We start from the raw sequence: 26,720 nt of genomic DNA on the forward strand, positions 1-26,720 counted from the left end.
TTTTTATTAAGATGTTTGTCTCTTCTGGCCTTAGTGGTGTGAAAGCAGCTAAACCTTTAATGAAGACAACAGTGTGTTCATGTACTATTGAAGTCCAGCCACTGAAGGTGAACTGGAAACTCACCTTCTAAGTTTGATGCCGCAGTTTCAACACAGGGCTTTCATTAGAGTTCTGAATTCCCTGGAGACGTGGCAAGGGGTTTTTCTCAGCCACTCTCCTTTGTCCTTGGGTATAGTCCCAGCTCTCTCCAGGGGATGATTTAGCCTCTAGTCTCCCAGCTTACCTAAATGTATCTAGAAGTGGGCCTATGCCACTCCCGTAGTCGAGTCAGGCTGGGATCAGAGTGTCCCTACAGGTCACTGAAGTCACGAATGAAAAGGCCTGGGGCCCTCCCTGCCTGGTGGAAGGGCTATCTCCACAGGCTGCAGGTTGTGTCCCTGCTTTGTTCTTGAGGTTTAAGGGCAGAATTGGATCTCCAGTGTAGATGGCATGACATCTGACTAACAGGTCCAAGGGCAGCAGCTGCCTTCCATTGCCCATCTAACACCTGGTAATGAAAAAGGGTCAGATGCAGCGGGCAAGCTACCAGACAGCAGCAAGAGTCTGGGCCCCTGTGTTGTGTCCCATGGTTCTGCCCCATGGCTCTGCCCCCCCCCCCAGATGCCAAGGCTACCTTGCTCAGAATATGTGGAGATGGTGGCGATTCCTCAAAATGGCTGGAGGGGAGACTTACGTGAGTAACAGTGGACAGAGAAAGGAGACTGAAGGTGTCACAACCCCAACAGAGGAACTTTCCGGGCTGTGAGGATAGATAGCCCCAGAAGAATGACTAGCAGGAACAAAGAACTCCCAAGAGTGTAGTCCTTGGTGGCGGGGTGGTGCCAACCACTGTGGGGTTAACAGAAACAGTAACAGCTATTGTAATTACAAAGGGCAGAGCACCTTGCCAGAGGTTTGACATGCATGCCACTTACTGTCACCAGAGCCCTAGGAACTCGCTGCACCAGCTGCCTTCTACAGGTGAAGCAGGCACAGAGAAGCTAATCAACCCTCAAGACCTAGCACAGCGAATAGGTGGCAACCCTTGGCCTAGGAGACTAGGCCATACAGATAGAAAAAAGCAGTATGGTCTCTGCGTACCATGTGATCCTCCAAGTGTGGCTCTGAAAATAGACTGTGATCTTCATCTCGGAACAATCTGGACACCATCTCTGTACTCTGGCCTGCTGACAAAAAAGCTCAGCCTCATCTGAGAGCAAACATTCAACATAAAACCGGCTTCAAGTGTGTGGAGAGTGCATTACGGAACAAAAGAGTGTATGTAGACGGGCCTGGAAAGGATCTTCAAATCCTCTAGGGGGTCCTATAGAAAGTTATTTATATCCTATAAAAAAGGAAATATTGTAGTCTTTATATTCCTTTTTAAAAAATAATTTTCTATATTAAATCTTTAGGTCCTGTACTTTTATACTTTTTTCTAAACAATGCTCCCACATGGGGAGATAATGCTTCTCCCAGAAGCCATAAGTTTTTAGGCAAAAATCTCAGTGCTGGGTGTGCAATACCTCCCTTTGAGTTTTCTGTCAAAGAGCTTCCAGAGTATTTCCCCAAAGTAATACAAAGAATTACCATTGTTTTTGGTTGCCTATCAAAAAATTGATGGTAAGACTTTGTTGCTGAAGACACCACACACAGTCAGTCACAGGCTATGGAAAAACCAAGCTGGGACTGAGTTGGAATCTATCTCCTTTCTAGATATCATATTTGTAGTAAGTGCTGTGGAGGCTGCTACAGAAGTCAACAGGCTTGCCTAGGTGTGAGCTACAGTGATGAGCAGCCTGGAAAGGCTTACCCATTGGTGCAAGAGTGGCATGATACAGTAGTAACCAATCACTCTATAATTGGATCTAAGCCCCCTCCACCAAAGGGAACTCATTTGGAACTGGCCTGTAACCAATTTGGAACTATAACCTGTGGTTGGGTGGTCAGAGGCCCCAGAGAGGAACCTACTAGTAGTGCTTCGCTAACTGGACATACCTTCTAAATATTCACCCTTACACTCATATATAGATTAGTGCAGCTCTCAGCTTTCTTCAAAGAAGCTTCATTTTGCAATGCACTGTCTATAAAAACAATTGAAGTGCTTGGCCCTAAATGGGACATCTATGTTGCTACTACTACCTTCCTCTAAGGCTCAGGGAGTATTGTGGAAGAGAAGGATAGAAAGCTTGTAAGAGTCAGAGGTTGAGAAGGACTGTTGCAGAACTCTCCTCTGGACATACCATGGCCATGGCTGATGCACCGACAACCTCAGCAGGCCTACGCAAGATTAGATCCATCATTTCATCAAGGAAGGAGAAAGGGCTCATATTGTGAATATTAGTTGAAGATGTGTTATGTTTGTTCATGCCATGGAACATCTGTTTAATGATGCAAAGATGTGTTGCATTTTTTTAAATGCTGCACTTGTTTAACTCTGTGAAGTTGTGTTATTTTGCCTGCTTAGAACACCTGATTGCTCTAATAACAAGCTGAACAGCCAATAGTGAGGCAGGAGAGAGAAACAGGTGGGGCTGCCAGGCAGAGAGAATAAATAGGAGGAGAAATCTAGGCTTGAGAAAAGAGGGAGGAGCAAGAAAAGAAGGAGAGGAGGATGCCAGGGGCCAGCCACACAGCCACACAGCCACACAGCCAGCCACAGAGTAAGAAGGAAAGAAAGATATATAGAATAAAGAAAGGTAAAAAAGAAAAAGCCCAGAGGGAAAACGTAGTTAAAGAGAAACTAGATAATTTAAGTTAGGAAAGCTGGATAGAAACAGGCCTAACTATGGCTGGGCATTCAGAAGTATGAATAAGTCTCTGTGTATTTATTTGGTATTTTGGAAGACCTTGTTTTCTTTTGGGGGGGATGGTGATGGTTATATCCCTTATCATTTTTTCATTACTCATTTTTTCTCTTTTTCAAGACAAGGTTTCTCTGTGTAACAGCCCTAACTGTCCTGGAACTCACTTTGTAGACCAGGCTGGCCTTGAACTCATAGAGATCTACCTGCCTCTGCCTCCTGAGTGCTGGGATTAAAGGTGAGTACCATCACTGCCCAGCTACTCATTTTTTCTTTATCCTTTCCAATCTCCACTGTATGCTGGGGTTGATAGAGCATATATACTCTCTCATCAAGCATACCCATAGCCTTATACCTGCTTTATTTGCTGTTATTTTTAAAGATTTTCTTAAAGTGGCTGTGTGTGTGCAGGTACCCACAGAGGCCAGAAAAGGATGTCAGATCCCCTTGAGCTGACACTAAAGTGCTTGTAAGCTACCTGATGTGGGTGCTGGAATTTGAATTCAGATCCTCTGGAAGAGTGGGAAGCTCTCAACCAGTGAGCCCTCTCTCTAGCCTTTAAAAAAAAATCATTCACTGGCGGCGGTGGCACATGCCTTTAATCCCAGCACTCAGGAGGCAGAGCCAGGCGGATCTCTGTGAGTTCAAGGCCAGCGACAGGCACCAAAACTACAGAGACACCCTGTCTCAAAAAACAAAAAACAAAAAACAAACAAACAAAAAAAAAACACTCTGACAGTTTCACACATGTAGTAATGAATCTTGTTCCTTTCACCCTTTACTCTGTCTTATCTTTCTTCTTTCTCTTTCTCAGCTACTCAGAAGGGGCAAAACAACAACAAAAAGTCTTTAGATGAAATCAAAACCAAAATTTACAGAAATAAAGACACACTCTAGTGACCATGAGTGCTCTTGAAAATTGTCTACAAATGTACAATTTTTATAAAATGTCTATAAAGCACAGAATAGAGCCTTTTTAAAGGACATTCACACTAATTGTTCGTGTTTCATACTACGAAATGTGAAATCCATACCCATGAGTTCAGTGCACACAAATCCCACTGTTTTGTTACAGTATCAAATCTCTTTGTTATTCCTTCAACTTACTGTTCACTTCCTGTTTCTATAGATTTTTCTCTCACCATCTTCTGAATACTCTCTCCTCCCTCATCTCCCAGCAGACCCTACTCTTTTGAAAGTAATCTTTTTTCTTAATTTAGTGTGTGTGTGTGTGTGTGTGTGTGTGTGTGTGTGTACACGTGTGGGTGCTGGTGCCCACAGAGGCCAGAAGAGGGCACCAGATCCCTTGGAACTAGAACTATAAATGGTTGATCCACTCCAAGTAGGTCCTGAGGCTGAGCTCCAATCCTCTCTAAGAGCACCGAGCCATCTCTCTAGCCCCTAAATGCAATTCTTCTATGCATGTTTTTTTAGGAGCTACCCTCAACATTCCAACGTGCTCCCTTCTCTGTGTCTCACTGCATGGCAACCAGAGCCTTAGACCCGCTTTCCTATTATTTTCATCTCCTTACACTTCATATTATACTTGACAAATATTGGAATTCTGTATTGGTTTTAATCCCATAAATTATTAGTAGAAAATACTGTTAGTGCTATATGTCATCAGTATTCATTTGTATTTACCCAATACCCATTTCTTCATTCCTTCAACTCATTTAAATTTTCTGCTCACTATTTCTTGTCTGTTGGACCTTCCTGCATCTGGCTTCATAATTTTTCTGCTTAAACCAGCACCTTTCATGCTCCCTAAACATGTCTTTCAATTAATTAGTCTGCTTTTGGTTTTAGCTTCAATTTGGCTTTTGGAAATGAAGTATTATCATATTATCCAGGCTGAGCATCAAAATCTGGGTTCAAACAGTCCTCCTGTCTCAGCCTTGGAGTAGCTGGAACTGCAGGCAGGCACCACCATGCTGGCCTTTGTCCAGTTTTTATTCAATAGTTTTGACAACAGGCAAAAGTTCTCCTTTTTTCTTTGCTCACAAACTTTTCTTTAGAACACAGCAAACTTTGGCTGGAGCTGGAGTTCAGTTGGTATAGTGCTGGCCTCGTATTGCACGACACCCTGGCTTGAATACATAGGTGTAAACTGGTGTGGTATCACACACCTGTAATCTTAGGACTCAGAATGTAGAGGCAGGAGGATCAGAAGTTCAGGGTCATTGTTGTCTACATAGTGAGTCCAAGGCCAGGCCTGCCACAGATCCACTAGCCCCAGTTTCAAAACATAAAAAACCCCAAACTTGCGGCGTGTGGCACGCCTTTAATCAGCACTCGGGGCAGAGTAGCATCTCTGTGAGTTCGAGCCAGCCTGCTACTAAGTGAGTTCCAGAAAAAAGCTACACAGAAAACCTGTTGAAAAACCAAAAAAAAAAAAAAACAAACCCCAAACTTGCTTTTTTTGTGTCCTGTTTAATGTCTCTCTAGTGTAGTTTTGCAACCTGTTTCTATGGAGTCTTACTCCTGATGAAAGAGAGGGTGTGCTTTTGTGGTTTGGTTTGATTTTTCTAGACAGGGTTTCCCTGTGTAGCCTTGGCTGTTCTGAAACTCACTCTGTAGACCAGGCCGGCCTCTGCCTCCTGAGTGCTGGGATTAAAGGTGTGCACCACCATGGCCAGCTTTGGAATATTTAAATGTGATCTTGTGTTCTTGGACTTTTATGGACAGGAGAACCCAACTGAGATTGTATTTTTCCAGAAAAGATTTGCATTCGCCCAGTTGATTATACAAACATTTGTGGAAGATTTTAATTAAAATTCTCTTTTTGATTTTTCAAATAAAGTCTATATGAATCATACAAAAAGCCAGTGCAGGCTGGGCTATGATTACCAATTCTCAAATGGGGTTGAACTACAGGCTTCAAGGGCGGTGTCATCTCCTAGCACTATAACCAAGGGCATGAACTGCCCTTTCCTTTTCCTTCAAGGACCACACCAAGGCCTGGGAATGGAACCAGCAAATGGGGCTGGGTGTATCCGTGTGGCTGTCCCTGAAATACTGTGGCCCTTGTATTTCCCATTTTAGGGAAGCTGGACATTGGTCTTGTACAGAAACATACTTTGAAGTTACATTGTAGGTGCAGCTGAGTTCGTTGAGAAGATTGACCTATCTTTTGTTTGGCTTGGAGATCAATTATTCATTCGTCATCTGTAGGTCAACAATATTTTGATCTTTATCACTTTTTATGGCAATTAGGCAAGAAGCTCTATCATCATCACACCCTGCTTCTTCGTGTGCTGAAGATTATTGTATCGGGATGAGTTTTACTTTTAAGCTTAGGGCAATGATATTGAGCATGTTAACATTCCTTGATTAGCACAGACCAGACTGAACTTCATGCCCAACACTGAAGGGACTACATTTTAAGGAAACAACTCAGAACTTCGAAAATCTGTTGTTTTGATGGGCTGGAGAGAAACAGAATCGCCTTTATTCACCTCTGAGCAATTTAAAAGGAATGAAACCCCGGGTTTATCAAGTTCATGTTACTATCTTTATGTGCTGGCATTTGGAAAGATCTTCAGTCATTGTTTTTCATTATCACTGTGGCTTTTAGAGCCAGCCTCCAGTGCAGTCGTTCTGGCAAATGAGTGAACTCCAGCAACTGCGTGAAGACAATAAGCGTCACCCTGTAATGTGACATGGGGAAAATATTTTTTAATTTTCTTGCAGGTGCTGGGCTATGATTATGACTCATAAAGATAGTAATTATCTGTCTTTTCTGAAGTGAGGCATCAGAGGGAAAAAAACATACTAAAACTAATGAAGAAAGTAAAACTTGGGTTCAATCTTTCTATCTGGAGATTTTCTGGTCCAGGGAGTTGTTTTCTCTTCTTTAAACGGATCACTACTTTGTGAAGGATACCGTCAAAGAGGATGTTTGTCTTCATATCAAAAACAAGGACTATTGGTGAATTGAATCTCTCTCATCTTTGGACAATTCAAGAAAGATAAAAAGGCCTAAGGGCTTTGTAGGGCTGAGTGTGGATGAAGCCTCTCAGACTGGAAAGAAATTCTTCCCAGTTGCAACTGGGAGCAAAAAATGTCTTCCAGAAACGCTTTCACATAAAGAATTCTTTAACATTGGTCCGGTTCATACAGGGAGGGTGGTGATTGTGTAAATGTGCAATGTTAAGCAGAAATGGGGCTGATTGTTCCTGTACAACATGCATTGGTGATACCATGAACTAGACCCCAAAATACTTCTCATTCCCTAAGTGGTGAAAGGATAGGAGGGCCAGGGAAGAGGCTGGTTTGACAGTGAGATGATGTGGAAAGACCAGATGACAACAAGGAGAGAAAATTGCAAGATAGGTGTGCTTTAAGTAGCAGAGGGCAGACACGGGACCAGAATATTTATGTTATACTGTCATCCTCCCTCTGGCAACTGCGGGTCATAGGTAATGGCACAAAATCATGCCAAATCAGTTAATCTCTCTCGATTGCTCACTCTGCTCTTCATCCCCCCTTGCCCTTCACACCCTCGGGGAATGTCATATAAAGCAATAAAAGCAAAGTGACCAAAAGGACATCTCTATAATTAGAACAGGGGAATTTTGAGGAGTGCTCTCTATCACCATTGCTCCATCATTTCCTTCAAGCACCCTCGGATTGCTTATAACAACTTCCTCCCCAATCTGTTTCGACATCCTCCATCAGCCTCCGTAATGACGGTGTGTGACCGAAGAACACCTCTGGACATAAGTGATACGTGTACATCACAGTGCGATCAGCACTGCTTTGTGAGCTGACAGTGATACCAATGAAGATTTGCTTGAGGTTGTCTCGGGCGCTGGAAGTCAAATAAAGGCCATGTATGTAGAAATCTTGTTATTGGCTCTGCAGAGGGACACCGTCTGCTGTCACCTAAGCAGGTCGCTGTTCCAAGGGATGAGGCTAAGGAGAGCATGAGCTTGGGGCTGGCGGCAGGGCAGTGTTTGTGAATGGGATTAGGATTGCCGTTTGTCTCTGGCAAGTTTTACTTTTAAAATTCTAGATGGTTTGCTTTTCTCCAGACTGTGCTGGCACGCTTGTGATAATCCCAAAGTCACCCTGGTCGATGACAGCCAGTGACCATCTTTCTTTGCAGTGTTTTCCACACTCTGCCCCTCTGTAGTGATGGACACCAACTTCATCCAACATTGCACAGCATTCTCTTTCAGGTTTCCTCAAAGCTGGGCCGTTGCTGGTGAGGATGCCCAATTTTGCTTGCCCCGTCTGATCCTCAGAGTCTGCTTGTACATTCATTGGTTGACTCCAGAGACATCTTACCTTTTTTTATGGCCACCATCTTCTTCCCACCTTAGGTGTGGGATGGTCCCCAACCACAAGTGGCCAAGATGGGTGGGGAACAGGAAAATGAGTCCCTCAAATGCCCTGTGTTAAAGACAGGACTCAACACCATTACAGTTCTTTCTATTTTATGTGCAAGCACAGAGGATGAACAATCAGAATCCACTGTGTCCCTTGATGCTATGGACTGCATTATGTGCCTTGCCTACCTCGCTCCAAATCCCTATGTTAGAACATTAATTCCCAATGTGACTATGTTTAAAAATAAATCCTTTGAGGAGATAAAGTTAAGTGAGATCTAAGAGCAGAACCCTAATCCAATGGATTGATGTCCTTATACAGCGAGGCAACACCAGACATGTGCACAGGCAGAGGAAAGGTCGTGTGAAGATGGAAAAAAAGGGTCTATGGGCCAGGTAAAGAGGGCTCAGGAAATACCATACCAGCTGACCTCTCAATCATGGACTTCAAGCCCTCAGAACTATGAGAAAATCAATTCTGTTGTTGTTTATGCCTCCCAGTCTGTGGTATTTTGTTCTGGCAGCTTTAGCAAACTAAGACCTTTGTGGCACTTGACAGGTGTGACCCACTGTCTGAGAGTTTCTATTGCTGTGACAAAACAGTGTGACCAAAACTCTTTGGGGACAAAAGGTTTTCTGTCATTCCCCACTACCAGGTGACAGTTCATTGTAGAGAAAGTCAGGGTAGAGACTCGAGATAGGAGCTGAGGCAGAGGTCGTGGGTGAACACTGCTTATGGCTTGCTCCTTATGGTTTGCTCATCCTGCTTCCTTATAGCAGGACCACTTACCCAGAGGTGGCACCACCCACAGTGAGCTGGTCCCTCCCACATCAATCATCAATCAAGAAAATGCTCCACAGGTGTATTCTCAGTTGAGGTTTCATCTTCCCAACAGACTCTGGCTCATGTCAGTTCAAAAACAAAAACAAAAACAAAAACCTAGCCAACCCATCCACTGTGGTGCAGCCCAGGACTATGGAAGTCTCCAGAAGTCCATGAGAACTTGCCTCCGCACCAAATCTGGCACTCTATTTCCACCTCTCTTGTGCATTGTCTCAGTAGTATAGAGCTAGAGAGGCCACTGACTGGATTTATTGTGGCAGACCCAGTTCGAGATGCTGAGCAGCACAAAATGACTTTGGGTTGCTTCCCTTAAGGAACTCCACATTTTGTTAAGAACAGGATAAACCAATGTTCTGCTGTAGGCAGAAGGTGAGGCTTTGGGAGTCAAGAGTGAGTCATTTGAGTCCAGGATTGTAATTGTGTGAAGAGACGGAAGGATTACTGGGGAGAGGGGACTGTGATGAAGTTGGAGTAAGATTTCTCTAGTATCTATTTCCAGCTAGCAAACACACCCTAAACTTAGAGGTATATAACAACAACCCTTTTATAATATTCAGAGGAGCTGTGGGTCAGGAAATTGAACCCTGATCTTTCTGTCTGGAGCCCAGGTGAGGTGGACTCATATGACAGGGGGCTGAGGCATCCACTTCTAAGATGGTTACTTGAGCTAAGACACACATTGATCTGGGACACAGCCAGAGCACCTGCCTACTCCTCTCCACATTCCAGCCCCTTACATTGAGAGCTTGAGTATTAATGCTGTCAACACCAAAGCCTCCATAGCCTGTGGTGTGCTACCCTCAGAAGTTAGGTGACATTGTTTCCACCACACTCACTGGTTGAAACAGTCTAACGTATTAATAAAAACTGTTGTATGTGGGCATACATTACGTGAACTTCCTCTCTCCAGCCACCCTCCCCTCTGCTCAGCCCTCCTGCCTCCCTTAGTCTTCTTTGTTTCCATGGACAGTCAGATATATAAACATGATTTTTTGTATCTGTATGAAATCTGGGAACCACAAATTAGAAAAATTGTATCTGAAGAGACAGCACTTATTTGATCTTGCTGATCCAGGGAGAGGTAGCCTTGTCAGTCAGGGGAGCCAGGGTCTAGGGTAGAACCTCAGGGATTCTTTCCACAGCAAGGATTACAGCATACACACACACACACTTACACACACACACACACACACACACACACACACACACCATCACAGAAGAAGTGAAAAGGTGTTAACAAAGTCCTCCTATAACGAACACAATTTTCTTTTTAGTTTTTATTTCTTGCTCTCCACTGCTTTGCCTAGCCCTGCTGTAACTGGATTTGGGGTGAGGTCCCATGAGGTCAACCTGAAGGACTTTAGTGATGGACATGGGACAGGCTACCTGTGAGTCTCACAGCAAGAATGAAGAGCCTCCTGCTTAAACAGGTGAGTCACAGGAAGTCATCCCATCTAACCACAGGGCTTCACTAGCTCCGTCCCTCAGCTCCACCTGCGGAGCAAAGGCTGAAGGACCAAGGCCAGCGCGCGCACATGTGGAGGTCACTCGGGGTGCAGCATGGCTGAAGAGCTGGTCCTGAGCTCGACTTTGTCCCTGGTGGGAGGGCCTCACAGACCAACCAGGAAAGTTCTCCATCCCTGGCCGCCCTCCCTGCTCTCCCGGTACCAGGTCATCCACGCTCTGCACCCACTTCCAACCTCACTGCAGCCAGCGGTCCATTTCTAGTGTCCGCCTTTACAAGGGGTCAGATGTGCGGACCTTCCGTTTTCCACTACTGATCTCGTTTAGCGTCATGTCCAAAAGCTGACGTATGCTGCAGAAAGCCAAGAGTCACGTTTGCGATTTTTTATCTGTGTGTCCACACAGCAAGTGCTCCTCTGCGTCCCTTTTGCTTCCTCGGTGGCCGTAGTTCAACGGGATGCTTACAGTTACCCATCATAGGGTCCCTAGGCAGCGATTCTTAACCTGTATTACAGTAGCCGGCAGGGCCTAGCTTCTCTCCTCAGGACACACACAGACACAGACAAGTGCTTCATGGAAATGTCAGGCTTCCCAGACCCTCTCAGAGCCTGTTCAAACAGTGGCTCCCACCTAAGGACCCCTCTTCAGACGCATTCTTCCAACTGTTCTCTGAGGTCATTGCATTGTGACCCATGGGAAAAACAAGGGCTGGAGAGAGGGACCCAGGGGGCTGTCAGTGACTGTCTGAAGTGGCTCCTGGCCCAGTTCCAAGTCTCCTGTGACGACGCCTGCTTTGTGGACTTGTATTTAGGAGAACAAAGCCAACATGGGAAGCACTTCTTCCAACAGAGCCTGTGCGTCAGAGCAGAGAGAGGCATTCTTGGCATTCTTGCCCATGTGGCGAAACCAACTCTCAAGGTCCCCCTTCACCTCCTGCTAGGTCTGAAGCAAGTCACCTTCTCTGGTGCTGGAGAGACACGTGTAGAAACACCAACCTGCTTGCTGCCGCAGATCTTTGATTTTCTGACCAAGAGTCCCCAGCGGTCTCCCCAAATCTGAAAGTCCATGAGTGCAGCAGCCATGCTCAGTTACTGCATTGTAGGCAAGCTTTCTGTCTCAGCAGCCATGACAATCATTCTCATGTCTTGATCTAAAGTGTCCTACACACATCCCGAGCCATTTACTCAACTCTCCCAGTAGGTCTGAAGGCCTCTGCGTTCTAGCATGTGAATGATGGGGGGTGAGAAAGTCTCAGAAAGACATCAAGCTAATAATGGCCTACGTAGCAGCTCCAGTTTCAACTGTCAGTACATGACACGTGAAATGAAAATTCCTATGTAGCCATTAATACATAATGCCTCAGTCACTGTCTCAAAAATCAATTTTTTATTGCCTCACCAAAGGGGGAAAAAAAAAGACCAACAGCAACCAATCCCATGGCTCCCCCAGGCTCTGTGCTGTGAATCTATCATCGCCTCTTGGCCATCACTTGGGCTCAGCTCCCTGACATGACAGAGTGTAATAGCTTCAAAGAAAAACACGGGGGTTGGTTTTTCAAACACCATTTCCTGTGTTTGAACAAATATGCTTCATCACAGCTCTGTCTGCCTGTGGGATGCTCGGTGGCTGACGGATGGCCCCAGCCAAGGAGATCTGGGTAAGGATTCTGGGAACTACCTCCCTGCCTACCAGAGATATCCGTGTCAGGGATGTCACAGCACTGGGACTCACAGCGTCGGAGGACTGTACCTTCCGCACGGTTTCATGAGTGAGGGGTTCGGGTACCAGCCTCCTCCACTCCCTGGCTCCATTAAGCTCCAAACTGCTGCCTTTGTGTGACTTCCCTGGTGTCTCAAATGTGTTATCACACTATTTAAGTGACTTTTTCCATCATAAAAGTTCATAAAGGCCCTGTGGTTTGGAGGTAAAAGCAACATTTCTAGTCCTGCTTCTTCAGCTCCCCAGCAGTGAGGCCCTGAGGAAGAACTGTGTGGGCCAAAGTTTTTGGTTTGAAGGGTGTGGCAAAGTTTCTCAAGTGAACCACACAGTACAGGAAAAGTTTTTCTGAGATTATAAATATGACTCAAATGAACACAACACCGTGGTTTATTTAAAATATGTGTCTTTTATGTCTGTTTCTTCATTTTCATTTTTTCCCCCTGGCATGACCCCAGACACTTATTAGTGCTGTCCTCAAGATTACACCCTCACAAACAAGGTATTCTGATTTCGAATTGAGTGAGGCCTTATCCTGTCGTTCCCCCCCGCCCACTCCCTTCCAAACTTACAGCATTTGACAAAAGGCATTATGGTAGCCCGTTGGGTAAAATATTTTCCCAGAAGATGTAAGTTGCCACTTTACATTATATTAAAAATGTGATGATATTAGAGGCAAGGAGAACTTTTATGGAACCTTTACTGGGCAAAGTCTCAGTTACTTCCTCTTAAGCTCTGTCAAGAGCTACTTGTATCAGTGTTTTTCCACCAGGGGCAGGTCTGCCCCTCAGGGATGTAAGCAAGGTCTGCAGATACTACTAGAGTCTTGGAAGGAAAAGGGGCTACTGGCATATATTGGAGAGAGGTCAGGGGTGCTGTTAAACATCTTACAAGGCACAGAGCAGCCGAGAATATTTAGGCCAGAAGTCTGGGTGCCAAGGCTGAGAAACGCTAACTGCAAAACTTCCACAGAGCATCCAAGAAATCCATGGCACTGCTGTAAACACATAATCTGCATGGGACTGGGGGTGGGGTGGCCACATTTTTCCAATTCGCTTAAACTTGATACAACTGTATTGAATACCCAACTATAAGGGCTTATGGGGGATTGATGGCCTTTAGTAATGGTTCTGTATCCAGAAGTTCAGGTCCAGCAGGTGAGAGACACAGTGTGGACCAACCTCACGTTGTAGTCTAAGCAATGGGGGCAGGAGGAAGAGTGCTCTCAGGACAAGAAGGCTGGGAGAAATGAGCTCCAGTGATCAGGAGGACAGGCAGGCACTCAGTCTGAAGAAGGAAGTAGTACTGTGACATGTGAAACTTCAGACAATGTGCCAAGGATGTGCAGAAGATTGGGGAAAGACAGGAATGCTGTCTTTGTCAGATGCTGTCAGTAGAGAGGCTGTCCTATAGGGGAGAGCCTTGGGCTGTCCTGGGTGCTCAGCCACAACTGGGTGATGCATTCTGATGGAGGCTGAGACCGGCCTTCTTCCTTTTACTGCACTGGCTTTTTAGAAACGATGGGCCATACATTTCTGTTTCAATTTATTTGCTCTGTCTGAAAACATTAACACTCAGCGGCAAATCTCACCAATTTTACTCAATACTTAATGGAAAAGAGAGTCTTCACCTAAAATTATAAAAGTCTTCCCAATACCAGAACTATGATCCTGTATCTGGTTCAGTCGTTAGTAATTCTGTTGTTTCACTTTGTGAGTTTTTCTTTATTCTAGCCAGGCGGTGGTGGCACACAGCACTCAGGAGGCAGAGACAGGTGGATCTCTGTGAGTTCGAGGCCAGCCTGGTCTACAGAGAAAGTCCCAAGTCAGCCAGGGCAACACAGAAAATCCTATCTCAGGAAAAAAACCTCTTTATTCTTATTAATAGGAGGGGGAGGAGAGAGAATGTGTGTATGCCCATGCATACCTGCATGGGTGCTCACATGTACGTATACATGTGCTTGTGCATGTGCCATGTGTGTATATAGAGGTCAGAGGACAACTTTCTGGGTCACTTCTCTCCTACTGTGGGTTGGAATTTTGAACTTAAGTTGTCAGGCTTGGTGGCAAACACCTTTATCCACTGAGCTATCTCGCTGACTCCCATTCATAATTTTGCAAGTGAAATTTATTTTTATAAAAACTAATTTTTCATGGATATATTTAGAAGTACCCTCAAATTCATGGAGTCTAGAGATGGGAGAGACCTCAGGAAACCTCAAGTTCAGCTTCTCTAATCTTCTCAGATAGTCTTTGGCATCACTGTGCCCATGAGAGACAACTGTGTTCCTGCACACCGGAGATGGAGCATAAACTACCTTAAATGGCAGGATTTGTTTTTAATCTCATGCATTTGCTGAGGGGCAGAGGTTTCCATATTTGGGAGTGGCAGAGAAACTATTATTGTCTGAGAGGTTCTGTCCAGATTTGATTGCTCGGATATTTAGGGGATGGATAGTCTTGGGGCAGGTACATGATTTGATACCAAAAAACAATAGGTACAGTTGAGGGATCCAAGCCGGCAGATGGAGAAGCCGATGTGCAGGGTTGACCTGAGTCAGAAGCTCATGTTCACTGGGAGGGAGCACTGTCTGGGGACTCCATGACAACTCAGGCTTTACACAGAGCAGGCCCTTCCCTTGGGTTGGAGCAGGCAGTGAATGTCCTCAAGGATCCTGGCTGACATTGACCTCTGAAAAGACCTCCTCCCAGACTGGCCTAAACCTGAGCTCCCTGGCGACCTCCTCCTTCTCCCCCAGTTCAGAATCTCTGCCTTGATTATAGCTGGAACCTTCTTGTCCAAAATGAATTCTTTCATGCCCACACCCTTGTATGTATTTCATTTGACCCACTCTACCACCAAGAACACCCAAGATACAGCCTGGTTTTCTTCCTTGGGACCACACTGATTTATAATAGCAATTGAGCATGGGCCTGCTTCCTTACACATCCACCTGGTGTGTGGCTCGAGTTTTCTTGCATGGGCTTATGAGATGGAGGAAGCAGAATCTGGAGATGCCAAGGCCTTGATTGCCCCATTTCCTAAAGCAAGCCTGAGCCGTGGCATCACAAAGTGACTCTGGCAGCCCTTTACCTGCAACAAATGAGCAGAAAAGGCAGCTGTGCCAAAGCCAGCTCCTTTTTGTGGGTTAACATAAACGCTTTACGAGATCCTTTTACAGCTGCCAGCAATCATTTGCTCATATTGTGCTCAGGCTAGGGATGGCCCCTTTCTGCTCAGGGGAAAGACAACTTCCTATAAAACAAACTTCAGTAGAATTGTTGGCAAGAAGAAACAAGCTGTAAGATCATGCCTGAGCATGGCTTCTGGGGATTGGTCATGACACTCTTGGGGACAGCACTGTGGAGGGAGAGCAGTGGCTGGCAGATTCCTCCTTCCACTCCAAAGCCCAGGCCTCCCTGAAGACTGATCTCCAGGCCCCTGGCCCATGGGCTTCAGGAAGGAAGTGTGCTGTGTGCTTATACTTGAGTCAAATGTACAACTATCAGTGTGTGGCTTTGTTAAAACAGAGACATTTGTGCCTTCTTTTAAATTAGCTGCCAGTACAACCCCAAACTTCCTAGCCCATTGTATACCCCAAACTTCCTAGTCCTTTATATACCCCAAACTTCCTAGTCCTTTATATAACCCTCCAAACTTCCTAGCCCATTATCTACCCCCAAATTTCCTAGCTCATTATCATTATATACCCCCAAACTTCCTAGCTCATTGTCATTATATACCCCCAAACTTCCTAGCTATTATATACCCCCAAACTTCCTAGCTCATTATCATTATATATCCCCAAACTTCCTAGCCAACAGATATCACATTTGACTGTCCATTAGTGTCCACTGTAGGGCATGAGTTTTTCACTGTGGGGATTCCATGGCTGACTGGGAACTGGGATTCTCAGTGTCTGGGAAAAGAGCAAAGATCTTACTGGGTCTGGGAAAAGATCAAAATTTTAAATTCCTTATCATTTTGACACATTGTAAAGTCAGCCATCAAAGGAAGTTCAAACTGTCATAAGACAGGGACCATTTGTCGAGATAACTGTTGGCAGCTGATTTAAAGAAAAACGGACCTTGTTCAGTCCTCGAAACGGAGCCTTCTTGAGCTGATTTGCAACTCTGGGTGTGCTTTCCCTCTCAATAGAAAGACTAATACGGGACCAAGGCTTTTGTTGTTTATTTTCCCTAAAAGACACTGTTTTACTAGAATACGGTAAAATTCCCTTGAGTTAAAAACAACTCTAAAAATTACAGATGCTCGGGTAGTTTTGTCTCTCTGCTCAGTGTTCATATGAATGCTGCCTTCTATTCCTACCGCAATCTGATGGAGATTTGAGCCCCTGAATATGAAACCATCCACAGCTCCCCAGGCAGCTGTGGGCGGGAATTGTGACTCCCACTCATGTTCGTGAGGAGAAAGAAGCTGAGAGATCAGAAACTACTTAGGACCCATGGCTGACAAGACAGACCCTAACAGCCAGCCGGCACCTCTGGAGTCTGGCTGCTCTTGGCATTGGATAAACCGGTTTGTAGTTTCTGCTACTGGTACCACCATGTCAGTGGTTATTCTCTCTTGCCCACATACGATCTCCTGTGTCAGCTCGTGTCATTAAATAGAAGAATTCACAAATGACATAAATGACCTATAAGTAAGAACTTAGCATTTCCTTTCCAGGGGCTCAGGGGCTTTTGAGTAGTTTGAAGTAGGGGGATCACGAATAAATTGCTTGCAGTATTTTGTTGAGAGGTGGATTTGGGCATGTGGCATGTATTAAAGGGGGGACCTACAGGTTTCTCCACAGAGTTTCTGACCTTGCCAGGATGGGAAGGTCTGTGTAGACCGGGCTATAGTCCTTGGCCTTTATCGATCCTGAGTTGCGATTGAAGCGTCATTCCTACATCTGCAAGCTTGTTCTAAAAGCAGCTCGCTCTCCAGGCCATATTGGCTATAGTCCTCACCAACTAAAGCTCAAATCCTTTCCACATTACCATGAACACAGCCCGGCTTCCTCCAGGACAGGTCTCCGCGGCCTTGCCAATCGCCACTCTATAGCCCTCCGGTTCTACTTGGGTCTTTCTTAGAGGGCCCTGGTTTTCCTGGAAGGAGCATTGCAAAACCATTCTGAATGAGATAGAAATCTGTGAGGCCATAATTGCCTCAGTAAACCGTTGCTTATCAAGAACGTGTAGAGTCAGTTGTTTCTCAGTAAGTAAGATAGAATAAAGAAAAGGTGTTTCCTTTGTTCTTTTTTTTTAATGTAAAAACGTTTTATGTACAACTGCAGAAGAAATAATGCACAGATCACTTGAATATAAAAACAGGTTATAATTCAAAAGTCCAAGGTTATTTGAAACAGGAAAATATTTTCTCTGTAGAAAATAGTAAAAAAAAGATAACATTTCCCTATAAGCCCTTTTCAGCCAAATGATAGCTGAATTATACATATAAATATTGATTAGATTCGAGGATACAGAAGAAACACCTTCATCTGTGCAGAGAACTATGTTTTACTTAAGTTGTGTAAGTGAGATTCCTATTCATCTTCCCCTTCACTGTTTGATTTATGGCAGACATTTTTCTATAGGCTAATCCATAATCTAAAAAGATTTTAGCTTCCCCTACTGAAAGTATGGCCAGCATTTCCTTTCATCAGCTTGATATGGTACAAATTTTTTTTTTTTCGAGACAGGGTTTCTCTGTGTAGCTTTGCGCCTTTCCTGGATCTCACTCTGTAGACCAGGCTGGCCTCGAACTCACAAAGATCCGCCTGACTCTGCCTCCAGAGTGCTGGGATTAAAGGCATGCACCACCACCGGCTCAAATTCTTATCCTAACAGTGAAATGTTGCACTAAAGCTTGCTCAGTGATTGGGCAAAACCAAACTTATTATAAGCCACAGTCATCCTAGGGTCCCCCCTGCTAGGTAGCCTGCCTGGATCTGTGGGTTGCAGTCTGATTGTCCTTTGCTTTATATCTAGTATCCACTTATGAGTGAGTATATACCAAGTTTGTCCTTCTGAGTCTGGGTTATCTCACTCAGGATGATATTTTCTAGTTCCATCCATTTGCCTGCAAATTTCATGATGTCATTGTTTTTCTCTGCTGAGTAGTACTCCATTGTATATATGTACCACATTTTCTTTATCCGTTCTTTAGTTGACGAGCATCTAGGTTGTTTCCAGGTTCTGGCTATTATGAATAATGCTGCTATGAACATATGAAAAGGTGTTTCTTTTGTTAAGAAACCCTTCTAGGTTCTGCAGGAGGTCCTTGAACTGCAAGGACCTCCTAGCAGATGTTACAAAGAGCATGTGGCCTTCAGACTCACCCGCTGCATTTCTTTCTTGCTCATTCATGGAAAACAGCAGAGACTTGTTATAATGGAGATGCAAAGGGACCACATTGGAGGTGTAGAGTCACCTGGCCTGAATTGATACCCAGCTTTATACTAACCCATGTTGTGACTGAAGACAAGTCATATTACTCTCCCTCACCTAGGCAACTTATCTTCTCAGGGAAAAATCCTCCAGAATGGTAGATGAGTAATATCCTTTGAGAACCTACCAAGTTGTCAGGTCTCATTCTCGGTATTACTTACTGCATGGAGCCTCTCATTCATCCTCACATGGGAACATGTGTATCCATGTCCAAGGACACCTGACTTTTGGAGGGATTTAGCTTGACCAGAACCAAACCTGGGCCAATCAGATGTTGTGGAATAATCTTTTTGTACACTGTGAAGATTTGTCACTCAGATTGGTTTAATAAAAAGTTAAACTGCCAATAGCTAGGTGGGATTTTTTAGGGCAGAGAGGATGATGGGAAGAAGAAGGGCAGAGACACAGAGAGTTCCCAGACAGACTCAGAACAAGTCAGACACACAAAATGGGATAGAGGTAAAAGCCACATGGTAGAACATAGATTAATTAAAAAATGGATTAAGTTATAAGAGCTAGTTAGAAACAAGCCTAAGCTATTGGCCAAACTTTCTTAATTAATGAGAAGTCTCTGTGTGGTTGTTTGAGAGCTGGCTGGTAGAACAGAAAAAATATGCCTACAATGAGACTCTAAAATAATCAAGCACCTTCAAAATTCAATGTTTCTCAAAATACCAACAGAGCAGGCCCAGCAGAAGAGAAGCACCGGGAGTCACAATGGAGTGGATGAAGCAAGGGCAATGTCCTGTGTCTGAGTCCTGGAGACCAGAAATCCAGTTTCTGAGCATCAGTGAGGTGGGTTCCTTTGGAGGGCCTTGAGAGGAGGATCTGCTACAGGCTTTTGAACTGAATTCTGATGGTTTGTCTAGAACCTTAAGTACCCTTTGGCTTACAGAACTATTGGGCTAACCTTTGCCTCTGGCTCCCCCATACGTTCTTCCTGTGTCCATGTCTGCTCCTGATTTCCATTTGTGTAAAGACACCAGTCATATCAGATCAGGGGCCCTCCCCATCCTACAAATAAGTTATCTAAGCTTAATTGTATCGGCAAGGACCCTGTCTCCAAATAAGCTCATGTTCTGAAGAGTAGGAAGGGGGTGGCACCTCAGATATTTCAGGAGGGCACGATTCAGTCCAGAACACTACCCATCTAAGGGTCCGAGGGAATTATTCATAGCGTTTGGTGCAAGTGTGGCAATTTTAGCACCATGTTTAAAATTCATGCAAACCGAGTGCTCCAGTTCATTACTGCAACACTCTAATGTCAAAACGTTTCTCCAAAGTCTGTGAGTTAAGAATCCAGAAAGCTGCTCCACACCGATTCTCAAGGCTTCAAACAAACACAGATGCCAAGTCCCTGGCCCCATCTTTTCATGCCTTCCAGAATGTTCCCTCCCGAGTGTAGAGCAGTGAGACTGGAAGGCTCTGGTAGCAGCCAACAGAGAGCCATGTGAATTACATTCAGAGAGAAAGTCTGGATGTCTCTGGCCAAAGAAGCAGACCAGTGACCCTCTCCCTTCCCTTTTTCTCCCCCTTGTCTCTTGCTCCCCCACCTACCCCTCTCTGCCTCTCTATCTCCTCTCCTTCTCTTTTAAAAGAGCTCAACAGCGCAAGCACAGTTCATCCTGTTTCCCCAACACAATGGCTTCTGAAGAACAAGTTTTTGAAGTGCAGGTGCCATGGTGTTTGGGGACAAAGAAGATGGCCCTGGTAGTAACAGGCTTCCTAACACACTGATCAGATTCATATTTTTCTATTACAGTAAATGCGCCTCAAGTAATAGAACTTAGCAGCGGCACTAACTATCGTCGTACTGTTCTTTTATTTCCTAAGAAATGACGCTTTCAAAAGTGACAAAGTCCTCCCTGACAAAGGCCCAGCACTGAGAAAGGGAATGACTCAAGTGGGAAAAAGGAGCACTCAGCATGGTTAGCTTATGGCCCCGCTTGGTTCTGACACAAAAGCCGGCCGAGCCAAGGCATTTCCTCATGCCGGATATCAGCTGCCGGCCCAGCGGAGAATCCCTCGGAGATGACCCAAAGAATGGGCAGGAGTCACAAACAACACCCCGTACCTTAGCCACACTGTGAAAAGATGATTCCCCCACTCATTAGCTGCCAACATGGGCTCCTAACACTCCTTCTTTTCTTCTCTATTAGGAGAAGTCGGAACTTTCCAAAGGCAGTTGCTATCAAGGAAGTATCTGTCAATTGCAGCCACAAACAAAGAAAAATGGCTCTAAAGAAAGGGTGGCCCATGGAGGACTCCAGGTCCATGGTCACTGTTCAGGGGCAGCAAGGAGCTGTAGCTCTGAGGAAGAAACCTGTGCACCTGGCGCTAGAAGCTACATTAAGCAAGCACTCGGTAGGAAGGGCATTCGTGTGAGCATTCGATGACACAGAATGGGTGTCCACAGGGAGAGCAGCCCAGGGCTGGCGAGTGAGATTCAGCTCTGTCAGCCAGGGAGACACTCCCACCTCTGAGGACATGTTATTTCGTCAGGGTTTTTCAAAGTCTGGAGCGACTATCTCCAGAGACTACACCACTCCCTCTGTCCTGATTCCACCTCTGCCTGGGCCTGACAGTCCCTTGTCCTCCTGAGAATGGAAGGTGCCCACTGGGGAGGGACAAGGGCGCTCTTCCTCGAGACACTGGTGTTTTGTAGAAGCAGCAATATAAATAAACTTCCACCGTCTTTAGAAATCAGACTCTCTGTCTCCCTTTCCCCACCCCCAGCCAGATGCAGCCCAGGCCACAGGGTCATCCCTGTGGCAGCAGAGATAGGCACAAAAGGGCTAGACACTGGCCAGAACCTGGAGCCTGCTGGCCTGGGGGTCCTGTGTGCACTCTGGACCACATTCCATGCTGCCTGCCTGAGCCCAGCGAGAGCTCTGGGGAGAATCAGTACTGTAACATATGGTTTGTAGTCAGGTGTTGTGTGAGTTCAGCGTATGGGATTATCGTTCCCAAATGTTTACAGATCCTCTGGGAGGAGAAGGGGGGATATCCAGTTCCTAGGTCAAGAGAGTGGAGGAATGGAACCCCAAACATTGTCCTCAACACACAGGAGTCGCTCAGCTGGTGGTACTGTGGTTCATCCTGTTCACAGTTGAGTTTTCAGAAAGCCACAGGGTTCCTGAAACAAGAGAGAAGGGTGCTGTGGGATGGTCTGTATGTCAAATGTGTTGCTCTGATTGGTCAATAAATAAAACACTGATTGGCCAGTGGCAGGCAGGAAGTATAGGCGGGACTAACAGAGAGGAGAATTGAGAGAACAGGAAGGTGGAGGTAGACACTGCCAGCTGCCACCATGACAAGCAGCATGTGAAGATGCCAGTAAGCCAGGAGCCATGTGGCAAGGTACAGATTTATAGAAATGGATTAATTTAAGATGCAAGAACTAGATAGCTAGAAGCCTGAGCCATTAGGCCAAACAGTTTAGATAATATAAGCGTCTGTGTCTTTATTTTATAAGTGGGCTGTCGGACTGCCAGGGCTTGGTGGGACCTGGAAAGAATTCTCCAGCTACAGAAGGGTCCAGCCCAGGAGCAGCAACTTTAAAAATGGCTCCTGAAGCAAACGTAAAGCAGAGTGTTAAAATGCTTTATAATTTAAGTACGGTTAGAGAGGCTTTCTCCCCAAACTGGCTAGAGCAGAGCACCATATTGATTACATGGAAAACCAAAAATCCCTTTAATCCCAGCACTTGGGAGGCAGAGGCAGGCAGACCTCTGTAAGTTTGAGGTCAGCCTGGTCTACAGAATGAGGACAGCCAGAAGCTACACAGAGAAACTCTGTCTCGGAAAACAAACAAACAAACAAAAACAAAATCAAGAGCCAGCAAGATGGCTCAGTGGGTAAGGGTGCTTGCTGCCAAGTCCGGGGACCTGAGTTCAATCCCTAGAGCCTGACCGTGGAAGGAAAACCTGACTCCCTCAAGTTGCCCTCTGACCTCCACACACTAATCAACAAATGTCTAAAAAGAAAATCGAGAGAAGCAAGTCCTCTGGTTCCGAGGGTCATCCTCTCCACTCCACGTCTGTGGCCTCCGACTGTGTTTCTGGAGGCCGTCACTCTGTCCCCACCTCGGCTCCCAGGACACTGGGCTAGAGTAGGTTTCAGTTGCCACCCATGGGGGCTGCTGCTGGCATTTAGAAGGTAGAGGTGAGGAACACTGTAAATCTCCGCCAGGCAAAGCAGACTCCGAATGTCAAGGTGCTGCCAGTAAGGAAGCCTTGCCTAGAGCATGCTTTCTCCTCTCACCAACCCGGCGGGAGCTGAACTAAACAAAGGAACCAGAACTGAGCAAGAGTGACTGGAAACTTGCACGAAGACCATCAAAACTTAATTATCAGCCGGGAATGGCAGGCAGTACCATGGGGGAGTCAGTACCAGGAATGTTAGGGGGTTCAAGACAGTGCTGGACTTAGGTAGTAAGTTTGAGACCAGTCTGAAGTTATTATTATTAAAATAATAATAATAATAATAATCAACCCTAGTGATTCCTTTTGACTAGTCTGAAGTCCACTGGGTATCTAGCCCCTCTGTGTCATTTCCAGTGACAAAGGTGTTCAGTGGAACCCCAGTCCCCTGAGTTGACCACCTGAGATGGAAAAGGTGATATAGACACAAAACTAAAATAAAAAAGAAATAAAACTAACCCTGTGTGTGCCAGGAGCTGAGCACTGTGAGGAAGAGTAAGGAGAGGATAAAGTTATCCCAGGGGACTAGGTGGCATTAAAGGAATGTCAGAGAAAGGCTGGGAGACTGTCCGTCTGCACGTCCATTATCCACTTACTCTCACTAAGATCCACAGCAGCACATGCTTGCAGGCTGAGGAGGACAAAGACGGCGCATTTCCCACTCTCTGAGCATTGGCAGCCAAGCCAGGGCGATGAAATTCATACCCAAAGAAGTGGCACTCAAAATGCCTTTTGGAGAGGTACGGCAGGTGCGGATCACGGTGTTTAGAAAAAGAAAGGATGTCTCCATGCGGTGAAGCCACATGAAGACTGGGCTTTAGCCAGCTGGGGCCCTGCTGGGGCCTGAGCTTGCCCAAGAGCCCAGGGCAGGGTAACAGTAGGGGTCAGCCATCCTGCTGACGAGACTCCGGGGATGGGGAGGCGGGAGACTGGGGCAGTCAGGGAGTCCTGGCTCAAAGTGTCCTTCCCGGTTTATCTCTGGCTGCTCCACAGAACCCTCTGTGCTTGGCTTTCTTCTTTTTATTCCGATTTCCAAGCGACGAAAGCCTCTCGACCCTTGTTCAGAACCTCACACTCCATGAAGCCACCAGGCCGTTAGTGACATGATGGCCGGCCTCAGGGCCATTCCAGAGGGACACAGCAACCCTAACTCCCAAGCCACCTGATGGTTTCTCCTGCCGCTGGCTTCACCCAGGAGCCGCAGTTCTGAGAGCGAGCGGCCCAGGTGAAAAGCTCCGGGCTTTGAAGATGTGCTAATCACCCAGCGGCCTCGCTGTTTTCCAGGGCTGCTAACAAGCATTTGGGCCGAATGCCCGTGCGCTTTCTCCTCTGACAATGAAGCAACAGAAAGGTCAGCAGCCGGACACAGAAAGAGGAGAAGGGTCCTGAATAAACACAGACAGTTTAATCAACCATGAAGAAACCCAAGAGTTGACTGAAAGTGCTTTGTCAGGGCCAGAAGGGAGGCCTCTGCCCTCCGAGAAAGGCGAGGGAGGTCACCTCACTGACCGCAGAGGCTGCCATGGTGCAAATGTCAATGGGAAGACTAAAAAAAAAAAAAAAAAAAAAGACCAGAAGGCTTAGAGAGAGAAAGAAGGAATGAGAGAGAGAGGGAGGGGAAGGGGAAGCCTGTATTTGGGTATTTTCCAGAGGACTAGGCAAACAAATGTTCCCTGGAAAGAAGACAAAAATATCTTAGCTCAATAAGAAGAGACGAAGCATCCACTGTGAGGACTTGGGGAATTGGTTACCCCTCAGGCTTTCGTCCTTCAAGCCTGTCATCTCTGATTCCAGATTCCTTGGGGTATTTGAAAAATTGGTTTATTTGAATTACATCAGTGCCCTTTACTTACATCTAAAAAAATCAAGGTCAAACTATGTTGATATGTGGAAGGGAATTCAGACGGAGGAGGGTGAGTCCTCCCTCTGGCCTGTAATTAGTTTCTTTGTAAGACTGACTACCCAATCAGATGAATGCCTTCTCCTCAGTCTTGTCCACGGTTAGAAAACACCTTTAAACAAAGGAATCGAGAAACCACAGCCACATCTGTGTCCAAATACATCCAAGCCTGTTTATTTTTTTAATTGAAAATCAAATGACTTTAGATGAACAAATCTAAAAATAATTTAAAAACTGCATATTTTTAGGTAATTCTTAAGAGCATTTTGCAAGCCCTTAAAGCAACTTAATGTCAGGCTCTGTGTTTATAGACAATTTCTGAGCAGTGATACTGTCAGAATCGAATCAGGGATAGAACACACACACACACACACACACACACACACACACACACACACAAGTCCAGAGCTTGAAAGAATTTACATAAGAATTTTGATCCCACTAGAAACCCTTGTTTTAAGGACAGCCCGATCCTTCTCCATTGGCTCCTGTAATTTGCTTACTTTTCTCAGCACAATTAAAGATGCAATTCATTAAAAGTCATAAAACTTACTGTTTTGACAGACATTTCTATGAATGTTAGCAAGCACGGAGCAAAGACTTCTGAGCCAACACCCTCCGCAGGCAGGAGAGCAACTTTCAAATCCTCCGATTTTGTAGGAGTGACTCATTTCTGCGGTGATCTCTGTTTCCATGATCTGGCCTGGCAAAATGTTTCTTCCTTTAGGCTCAGTGCAGTCTACTTTAGAGCTAAGTCTACGCGCAGCTAATAGGAACAGGAAGAATTGTGTTGTTTTTTTTCCCCGACCCTTGAGGATTAAGAATAAAAATTAAGCCAATTAAGGGGCCCAATTGCCTAGGATGTCTGAGGAGGAAATGACTTTCTAAGGCGTGTGGGAATTATTAAAAAATAATTTTCCCTTGAAATGATGTGCTGCTACAGTACAGAGGCCTGTAGAATGAGGTCTCAGAGGGAATGCCAACTTGTATGGGAAACGCATGGCTGCTTTCAAGAATAGATGGTCCCCGGTTGTCCTTTCGTTATGAGAAGTCACTAAATTCAGATACACCATGCTTGCTCTGGATAATGAAGGATACAGGAGGCATGGATCCCTCCCACCCCCATCACATATGGCAAGAAGAAAAAACAAAAACAAAAAACAAAACAAAACAAAAAAGCACCGAGGATCTTTCTTCTTTCTTTTTTTCTTCCTTTCTTTCTTCTGTTTATTAACATTCACCCCGAACTGTACAGTTTGGTTATATTTGTGTAGTGTCCGATGTCACTGGCAAACCATACAATGTCACCGAGGCTGTGACAGGCCGGAAGAGAGGCCTAGCCTTGCCTTCTGCAGAGCACAAACAGCCTAGTGTGTTGATGGGAGGCTGGTTGTGCTGGTGAGGGACCGGCGCCCTGCCTGCCATGTTCTCTAGCCTCTGTCTGCCCCCTAGTGGAAAGGCTGGGGAATGGGTGGGAGGGAGTTCACCGAGGGTGTCTTAGTGAAACCTGAAGTAAGTCTGTCTTCCTGATACCCCTCATCTGCAGCCCTGTTTCCCAGCACGGAAGGAAACTCTTCTTTTCTCGGAGAATCAGAACGCTCACCCTTTGAGCATTCTGCAGCCTCCCTTGGATGAATGCCTCCATTTTAGTGTGTTTTTCTGAGGCCTTCAGTCTGCCCCAGACAGCCCCGATCCCTCACAACCCACCACTTCCCTGTGTACAATCAGCAACAGACACCTTTCCCAGGAAATGCAAATTATCCTTAGAGTCCTACAAACCAAAGAAGCAGCACAGTGCTGTGCTATTGAACATGCTGCCACCACAAAGGCCCCTGTGTTTCCCAGAATGTGTCTCCGTGCTTCGTCATTTATTCCTGAGAACCTGCTAGTTGCCAGACGCTATCCTTGGCTCTGGAGACACAAAGACATTTGGCCAAGGCTCCTTCCTAGGGAAGCCTGTGGCCC

This window comes from Peromyscus leucopus, chromosome 6 (assembly GCF_004664715.2).
Source record: "Peromyscus leucopus breed LL Stock chromosome 6, UCI_PerLeu_2.1, whole genome shotgun sequence".
NCBI classification, from domain to species: domain Eukaryota; kingdom Metazoa; phylum Chordata; class Mammalia; order Rodentia; family Cricetidae; genus Peromyscus; species Peromyscus leucopus.